General features: G+C 37.8%; 1 long non-coding RNA gene across 1 annotated transcript in view; it reads left to right on the top strand.

The window, feature by feature from the left end:
• The window catches only part of LOC133622595 (uncharacterized), a 182,024-nt gene extending 173,245 nt beyond the window's left edge, over positions 1-8,779 (top strand). Inside the window, exon 3 of the long non-coding RNA XR_009817803.1 lies at positions 8,672-8,779. This is a non-coding gene — a long non-coding RNA (uncharacterized lncRNA). The remainder of the gene's footprint in view (positions 1-8,671) is intronic.
• The last annotated feature ends 620 nt before the right edge of the window (positions 8,780-9,399 follow it).

Here is a 9,399-nt window from a genome sequence, read left to right as displayed (position 1 = left end):
AACACTCAGTAAACGTTTGGGAACTGAGGAGACACATTTTTTAAGGTGGAATTATTTCCCATTCTTGCTTGATGTACAGCTTAAGTTGTTCAACAGTCCGGGGGTCTCCGTTGTGGTATTTTAGGCTTCATAATGCGCCACACATTTTCAATGGGAGACAGGTCTGGACTACAGGCAGGCCAGTATAGTAGCCGCACTCTTTTACTATGAAGCCACACTGTTGTAACACGTGGCTTGGTATTGTCTTGCTGAAATAATCAGGGGCGTCCATGATAACGTTGATTGGATGCCAACATATGTTGCTCCAAAACCTGTATGTATCTTTCAGCATTGATGGTGCCTTCACAGATGTGTAAGTTACCCATGCCTTGGGAAGAAATACATCCCCATACCATCACAGATGCTGGCTTTTCAACTTTGCACCTATAACAATCCTGATGGTTTTTTTCCTCGACGTCCACAGTTTCCAAAAACTATTTGAAATGTGGACTCGTCAGACCACAGAACACTTTTCCACTTTGCATCAGTCCATCTTAGATGAACTTGGGCCCAGCGAAGCCGGCGGCGTTTCTGGGTGTTGCTGATGAATGACTTTCGCCTTGCATAATAGAGTTTTAACTTGCACTTACAGATATAGCGACAAACTGTAGTTACTGACAGTGGTTTTCTGAAGTGTTCCTGAGCCCCTGTGGTGATATCCTTTACACACTGATGTCGCTTTTTGATGCAGTACCGCCTGAGGGATCGAAGGTCCGTTATATAATCATCGCTTACGTGCAGTGATTTCTCCAGATTCTCTGAACCTTTTGATAATATTAAATCCCTAAATTCCTTGCAATAGCTCTTTGAGAAATGTTGTTCTTAAACTATTCGACAATTTGCTCACGTATTGGTTAAGGATGGGTACCAAATCTGGTTGTCACAAGCTTGAAGGCAGGTTTCGGTGTGACCGCAAGATGCAGCAGACGGCCAGCAGACGGTGAATAAAAATAATGAGATTTAATGTAGACAAAAGAAAACACACTCGCGAGGAAGTCGAAGGACACCCAACTAGGGGTAGAGAAATACAAAAGCTGGCAAGTGCAAAAGAAAATACACAAGTCAGAGAACTTTTTGGCATCGGGAACAACACGTGTACATGAGAATAGATCGACAGATTAGCAACGAGGTACAGGTGTGCCCAACATTGGGTGGCCAGCTCTATGATTAACTACATTCCTTCATAAAATAGATAAACAGTTGTGATACATTTCTGTATTACTTAAAAGAAAACTGGTTTTGTTTAGTAAAATTCTACCCACACATTTAATAAAGTCAAATTTAATAAAGTCGAATACAAATAAGGCAATAATCCAACATTTATCTTTTTAAAGTAAATATGTACAGCAGATATATATCATCTACATCAACTATATGATTTATCTGAGTGGCTGGACAGGACAGATTAAAATAAATTAATAAATAAAAAAATATATATGTGTGTATATATAAATGTGTGTGTGTATATATATATATATATATATATATATATATATATATATATATATATAAATATATATATATATATATATATATATATATATATATATATATACATATACATATACATATGTATGCATGTATATATGTATGTGTATATATATATATATATATATATATATATATATACATATGCATGTATATATGTGTATGTGTGTGTATATATAAATGTGTATATACATATGTGTATATATATGTATATATATGTATGCATGTATATATGTGTGTGTATATATATATGTGTATATACATATGTGTATATATATGTATATATATGTGTATATACATATGTGTATATATGTGTAAATGTGTATATTTATGTGTATATATCTGTATAAATGTATAAGTATATGTATATGTATATATATATATATATATATATATATATATATATATATATATATATATATATATATATATATATATATATATATAAAAATACATAGATATCAATAAAAATCCATTTGTGATTGTTTTTTTTTTAATTGTTACAAATAAGAATCGCGACTCATTGGAAAACTGTTTTTTTTTTCTTCATCTATGTGTGTTAATAAGTATTGATTTTTTCCATCAAAAACAATACTTAACACGCACAAAAGTACCCAAAATAGATTGAGTACCTGTATCGATTCCCTGGTACCGGGAATCGGTACCGTATCAGTTCAAATGTTAAAGGTATCCACCCCTACAGTTAATACATGTGTTTGGTATCAGTTGATTCCACTCATGGATGATCGGTATCGGAACATCCTTAGAAAAAACAAAACAAATTTAGATGTGAAGTTTGTCGTTAATTAGCATGTGGAGTTGTTTCGGTCTCATGTGCTCGTCAAAGAGACGCGCAGCAAACTGTTACTGGTAATTAATCAATCAATAAAACGGCAAAGAAAAAAAATGTAATTGGCTCTGGAACAACGCATTTTTGTGTGTGTGTGTGTACATGGCTCCCACTAAGTGGGATAATAATGCACTGACCCCAGGAGGCGATGTGATTAAATTATAATCAGCGCGGATTAATTAATCTATAATATTTATTCCTATTACGGCGAGGGGAAGAGGAGGCTCTTCACAAAGGTTACGTGCACGCTCCCTGCTCTTTGTTTCGGTGAAAAGCGGCGCTCGGGGGCGAGAGGGGCGACAAGGCCCCCTTGACAGCCTAGGCAGAAGGTTATTGCTGATATCAAACGCCCCGCATGCAATTATCTGTCACAACAAATAATTAAGAGGGCTGATAATGAGGAAATTAACATTTCCATTGTGAAGCTCCTTTTATTGTCTGCCTGGGTCACCGCGGGATGAATAATCTCCCCCGCCAACGTGCGCGTGATGTCGTCTTTAGAGGATGATAAGCCGATTTAGCACCGAGATGAATGTGTGGACTGTGGAGGTATTTTTCCTTTAAATTTCTTTTAATGGCGGGAAACACGCTCCTATAAAGGCCAGGCGAGGGGGGGAAAAAAAAAGTACTTGGAGCTTGGAAGTGTTTGACAATTAACCAGAATTGCAGTGTGATACCGCGGTTACTATGGCAACCGTGTGCTTAGTCACACCAGAGGATGACAGAGAGATGAGAGATTTTTCTTTTTTTAAATCTGTCCTTTCTAATCCATTTTCTACCGCTTGTTACTCTTGGTGTCTCCTAGCTGCTCAGGCAAATCATATTGTCTAAAAATGCATTTATATATATATATATATATATATATATATATATATATATATATATATTTCAGGTTTCTGTGGTTTATCCGTTATACAGTGCTCAATACCGGGGGAAGAGCGGAATATATGTTAGGTCAGGAAAAAACACAGAGTCTATTTCATCCCTACAAGCCTGTATTGCAAGTTTCTCTGCTTTTCAGGGGATTTTATAATATACAGTCGTGGTCAAAAGTTTACATACACTTGTGAAGGACATAATGTCATGGCTGTCTTGAGTTTCCAATAATTTATACAACTCTTATTTTTTTTGTGATAGAGTGATTAGAGCACATACTTGTTGGTCACAAAAACATTCATGAAGTTTGGTTCTTTTATGAATTTATTATGGGTCTACTGAAAATGTGACCAAATCTGCTGGGTCAAAAGTATACATACAGCAATGTTAATATTTGGTTACATGTCCCTTGGCAAGTTTCACTGCAATAAGGCGCTTTTGGTAGCCATCCACAAGCTTCTGGTTGAATTTTTGACCACTCCTCTTGACAAAATTGGTGCAGTTCAGCTCCATTTTTGTTTCATCTGACCACAGAACTTTCCTCCAGAAGGTCTTGTCTGTGTCCATGTGATGTCAGATGAAACACAAATTGAGCTGTTTGGCCACAATACCCAGCAATATGTTTGGAGGAGAAAAGGTAAGGTCTTTAATCCCAGGAACACCAATCCTACAGTCAAGCATGGTGGTGGTAGTATTATGCTCTGGGCCTGTTTTGCTGCCAATTGAACTGGGGCCTTACAGAGAGTAAATGGGACAATGAAAAAGGAGGATTACCTCCAGATTCTTCAGGACAACCTAAAATCATCAGCCCGGAGGTTGGGTCTTGGGCGCAGTTGGGTATTCCAACAGGACAATGACCCCAAACACATGTCAAAAGTGGTAAAGGAATGGCTAAATCAGGCTAGAATTAAGGTTTTAGAATGGCCTTCTCAAAGTCTTGACGTGTGGACAATACTGAAGAAACAAGTCCATGTCAGAAAACCAACAAATGTAGCTGAACTGCACCAATTTTTCAACCAGATGCTTGTGGATGGCTACCAAAAGCACCTTATTGCAGTGAAACTTGCCAAGGGACATGTAACCAAATATTAACATTGCTGTATGTATACTTTTAACCCAGCAGATTTGGTCACATTTTCAGTAGACCCATAATAAATTCATAAAAGAACCAAACTTCATGAATTTTTTTTATGACCAACAAGTATGTGCTCCAATCAGTATAAATTATTAGAAACTGAAGACAAGTGTATGTAAACTTTTGACCACGACTGTATATTATAAAATCCCCCGAAGAGCAGAGAAACTTGCGAAATAGGCTTGTCGGGATGAAATAGCCTCTGTGTTTTTTCCTCACCTAACGTACATATATATCTATACCAGTGACGTGCAGTCACTAGAGGCAGGTGAGGCGGGGCCTCACCTGCCATCATGGAAAGAAAAAAAATGTAAAAAGAAAAAACAAAAATTAAATTGTTATGTATCCAGTGATTATACTATAAAGTTATTTTCCATTTAACTTCACCAGTTTTAGATTATTTTTATTCAAAATCGCTGAATTTTCACATTTGCCGTTCAAATACTGAGAAGAGACGGTGCGGTGAACAGCAGCCAGTTGAGGCACGTCACTCAGTGCCGCAACATGGATTGTGCAATGACTCGGCTAACTGCTGGCCTGCTGTGCAGTGAGACTGTATTGCTATATGAACTATATTATACATTTCCATAGTTTAGTTAGCTGAGGTATATAATGTACAGTGTATTTTGTCAACAACTGTATGTGTGTAACGTATTTCTTGTGCTGAGCGATCATAAAACGGCTGCAAAAGACGCACTGGCTGAGGCTCGCCTCCTGCACCCCCGCCGTAGAATTGTTATATCAACTAAAGCCCACACTTAAACTTTCCACGTGCAAGATTGAATCTATTTAAAAAAAATATTTCATAAGAAGCCAAAAAGTGCAAAAACAATAATGTTGGTGTTGGAGGAGTTGTGAATGACTGCAGGGACACAACATTAGATACACCTGCAGACTGCAGGTGTATCTAATTCACAACTCCTCCAACACGAACATTATTGTTTTTGCACTTTTTGGCTTCTTATTAAATAACTTTTGTAACCTATTTTCATGGGCTTTCCTCTTTGTGATGTTAAGTTCCTGTTATGCGCTGTTATACAGTATATGCCTTGAGCTCTTATTTTGAAGGCGCTTAGAGCGGAAGTGATGTCACGTTGCGGAGGTTTTTGAAAGAATGTAAATAAAGTGGTCCTCGTGTAAACTGGAGCCTCCGTGTTTGTTATTTTGTAGTTTCATACAGTATAGGCGACATTTATAAACCCTCGGTTACACTTTTTTAAATAGATTCAATCTTGCACGTGGAAAGTTTAAGTGAGGGCTTTAGTTGCGGCGCATGGATTTAATTTCTAAGTAAAGGTAAGACCATAATAACGTTTTTTTTATTAAATGTGCTTTTTTGTGTGCTACAGTTTGTATGTGTAAAGTTAAAGTTAAGTTAAAGTACCAATGATTGTCACACACACACTAGGTGTAATGAAATTTGTCCTCTGCATTTGACCCATCCCCTTGATCACCCCCTGGGAGGTGAGGGGAGCAGTGGGCAGCAGCGGCGCCGCGCCTGGGAATAATTTTTGGTGATTTAACCCCCAATTCCAACCCTTGATGCTGAGTGCCAAGCAGGGAAGAATGCTGGTATGAGCTTTTAAACATAACCCATTAACTGCTGCCAATCAAATGGTGAATAAGATACTTTTTAGGGTTCATATGTTTGTAAATCTGACTGTGATGAAGTCAGTGCCTCACCAGCCATGAACCTCACCGCACGTCACTGATCTATACAGCCCGGCCCCCGGCAAGATATTTTTAACCCAATGCGGCCCCCGAGTCAAAAAGTTTGGAGACCCCTGGTTTAATATATCAATATCGCTAATTATTGATATCTCTTTATGACCTATCAAAAATAAGGACCATAAGAAAATTGATATTTATTTCAAATGTAACCTTCCTCTGATTATAATCGCCTCAGCTATAAAGGCGGAAAACACTCAATGTAAACAAAATGGTTAAATCGCTTAACAATAACATGTTAAAACTAAAGTGCAAAAATAGTAAAATATTTAAGAAATGCTTAATAAAATGTAAGAAAATAATGCAGATATTATAGCTGTGCTAAAAAGCACAGGTGTCAAACTCAAAGCCCGGGGGCAAGATCTGGCCCTCCACATCATTTTATGTGGCCCGCAAACACCTGGAAATAATATGCATCAACAAAGTACCTTATCTTTTCCTAAATATGTACCGTATTTTTCGGACTATAAGTCGCAGTTTTTTTCATAGTTTGGCCGGGGGTGCGACTTATGTGTGAAATTATTAACACATTACCGTGAAATATCAAATAATATTATTTAGCTCATTCACGTAAGAGACTAGACGTATAAGATTTCATGGGATTTAGCGATTAGGAGTGACGGATTGTTTGGTAAACATATAGCATGTTCTATATGTTATAGTTATTTGAATGACTCTTACCATAATATGTTACGTTAACATACCAGGCACGTTCTCAGTTGGTTATTTATGCGTCATATAACGTACACTTATTCAGCCTGTTGTTCACTATTCTTTATTTATTTTGAATTGCCTTTCAAATGTCCATTCTTGGTGTTGGGTTTTATCAAATAAATTTCCCCCAAAAATGCGACTTATACTCCAGTGCGACTTATATATGTTTTTTTCCTTCTTTATTATGCATTTTCGGCAGGTGCGCCTTATACTCCGGTGCGACTTATACTCCGAAAAATACGGTATTTGTTCTTTCCATTTTGACAGAAAAAAATATACCTTAAAATTGCATGTCTTTTAAACTTAAATATTACCCAATAGTGTAGTGATCCTCACACTGTGTTACCACTCGTGGTTCGCCAAATAATCACTTCATTAAACATTCATACACAGTGTTACTGTTTAAACTGTGTGGAAACCTCTGCCTTGTTTAAAATGAATATTTAGGCCTACCACGCTACTGTGTTTTACTGTTGGTCACTATGAGGGTACTTAAGTCTCTTCTGAGGTGGTACTTGGTGGAAAAAGTTTGATAACCAGTGCAATATTGCAACAAATATTATATTGTCATACTTTCCGAACCATTTTTTTTAAATTAAAAATAAATAAATAAATCCTAACTATCTGCTTGACTTGTGATTTTAAAGCAAATCATCCATCAAATTATACACAAAAAATTACAGTAGCTTTTACTGTAAAATTGACCTATGACTGTAAATAAAAAAAACCCTACCACTGTTTTTACGGCAACATTTTGTTGATTGAGCTGCCAGTTTCTACGGTTGTTTTTGCCGTGTATTATTGTAAATGGAAAAATATTACCACATGACTGGTAGCTCGCTTGCCAGAATAAAAAAACAAAAACAAAACAGCGGTAGTGTTTTTCCATTTACAATAATGTTGTAAACAGCACGTTTCACAATTTTACTGTAAACTTCTGGTGAATAAGCTGCCAGTTTTTTTTAAGTAAAAAAAACAAAACAGCTGTACTGTTTTTCCATTTACGGTAATGTGTTGTTAAAAAAACACTTACAATTTTAGAATACAGTTCTAGTGATTAAGATGCCAGTCTTTTACTGTAAAATCTACACTTTTTACATTGTATGTAAACAATACATAATAATCAAATGCATAGGCATCTTCATATATTATAGATGTTACAAGTGGCCCTCTGAGGGCAGCTATAACTGCGATGTGGCCCTCGATAAAAACGAGTTTGACGCCCCTGCTCTGAAGGGTTTAAAGGGGGCTGTTGTAACTTATGGGTTATATAGTTTGTGTGATGATCATTCATAATTTGCATACTTGATTTAATTGCTGATAAATTAATCTATTATTATTTACAGTTAAAAAGAGTTAAAAGGGAATTGATTTGATTATACATGTATTTGATATTGATTACTTGAGAAACACTGACACTGAATTGAGATGTTTTCTACTTCATAGCCTAACAAAGGGTTAACTAAGATACTGCATGTTCCACTATTCATTGTGGAAAACCAGATGTTAAAAAAGACCGGGAGCAGGTGCATTGTGGTTGTTGAGATTGAGTATTACGAGCCTTCGGGTGAATGAATCAACGACAGATGATAACAAGATAAAAGGGTCGTTTTGTACCGTTTTGTATGCCCATTTTTTTCTTATATAAAGTACAACTTTATTTACACATGTCCGACGTCCTGTCCAATACTTTGATCGTAGTTAATCTACAGGGGCCCTTGCATCATCTACAGACCACATTGGTGTCTGACTACGGTCCTTTTGGAAAAAAAAAAACAGTTGACTTTTCCCATTTTATCACCGATTTCTTCATTTTTACTTTCCCTTCTCGCCCCATGCAGAGAATCAACTGGCAGACGGCAAGATGGCGCAACCCAACTTGGTGGTTGATCACCAGTCACCCGATTGGCTGTTTGCGGTTTCTTCCTGTGTCGAAAGTTTTAATGAACGCATTTTCATATCGATATCGCAACATACAGTATATTGGTATCTTTTTATCGTCCACCCCTAGTAGGGAGCGTCCGTGTTTGGGATCTCTGGGTGGGATCTGGGAACTTGGAAGCCCCCCCCCCCCCACACACACACACACACACACACACACACACACACACACACACACACTGAGGTCACCATTCGTTTTGACTGACATTTCTTTTTGACACTGTGCAGCCAAGTTTAACTCGTGTGTGTTTGTAAAAGAATATTTCCTGGCTTTTGAACTCCCCCTGATTGACACAAATGGGTTTGGGACACCAGCACCCCCCTGCCCCCGGGTTGGTCAAAGTGTGTGTATCTGTGTGTTGACATGACAACCCCCCCCTGTTCCCACCCACCCCTCAGTGGGCTCACACCCCTTTGGCTCATACCGGAGCCGATTTTAATACCCCGACATGTTTAGGAAGAGGCAGCGACACCGTATTGTTCCTCAACAATGGATGGTAGACAGAGGAAGCTGGACGTCCAGGGAGGGTGGGGGGGGGGGGGGGGGGGGGGGTAGAGTCATGGGACAAAACGAAGAGCAAGTACTCGCTGATGGTCTCCTTTGGGCTGCCTCTGTCTAGACGGCGAT

The sequence above is a fragment of the Nerophis lumbriciformis genome, linkage group LG23 (assembly GCF_033978685.3).
Source record: "Nerophis lumbriciformis linkage group LG23, RoL_Nlum_v2.1, whole genome shotgun sequence".
Classification (NCBI taxonomy): Eukaryota; Metazoa; Chordata; class Actinopteri; order Syngnathiformes; family Syngnathidae; genus Nerophis; species Nerophis lumbriciformis.
The sequence above is the reverse complement of the archived record's forward strand: the minus strand, read 5'-3'. Positions and strand labels throughout refer to the sequence as shown.